This window comes from Macadamia integrifolia, chromosome 2, assembly GCF_013358625.1.
Source record: "Macadamia integrifolia cultivar HAES 741 chromosome 2, SCU_Mint_v3, whole genome shotgun sequence".
NCBI classification, from domain to species: Eukaryota; Viridiplantae; Streptophyta; class Magnoliopsida; order Proteales; family Proteaceae; genus Macadamia; species Macadamia integrifolia.
Genome location: NC_056558.1, coordinates 1408499 through 1409212, shown reverse-complemented (window position 1 = coordinate 1409212; position 714 = coordinate 1408499).

Below are 714 nucleotides of genomic sequence, written 5' to 3'. Positions count from 1 at the left end.
CTCAGAAATATCAAGCCTTTGATTCCTTCTTCAAGCAACAAGGCATCTCTCACTACTAATTATGCTCGGATACATCCGAAAAAAACAATAGGACTGAACGCAAACACCGCCTTATAGTGGAAACTAGACTCACCCTTATGACCCGTGCTTTTGTTCCTATGTCATTATAGGTTCATCATTTGAGACTGCAATATATTTATTAATCGGCTTCCTACAGTGGTGCTCCCAAGCTAGGTAGATCTGTATCTCAATTTGTGCCTATTGTAAGGACTAAGCCAAGTGTAGCCACAATGCCCACAAGGGCTATAAATTCTTTGATACAACTACATGATGCATATATGTTTCGCATCAAGTCGCATTTGATGAGGGTCTGTTCCCATATACCACCACACTTGGCTGCCATTCCCCACCCCCTCCTCACCACTTTCATGACCCCTCATGATCAACAGGGACAATCTTTTATTACCCTCCCCACCGATGGATATCCCTGCCCTTGCCGCTACACCAACACTTGGGGCCTCCACTCCTCCCACAGATTTCTCCTACCCACCATAGATTCCCCATCTCATGCAACCACCCCTATGAACGCCATCCAAACTTCCTCCCTCCACTCCTCCAATCATCCTTATGGTCACTCGCCTCAAGGCCGGTATCTCTAAACCCTTACACAAACTCAACATCTTTGCCATTAAAAATCCCATCCCCCACGCTCTC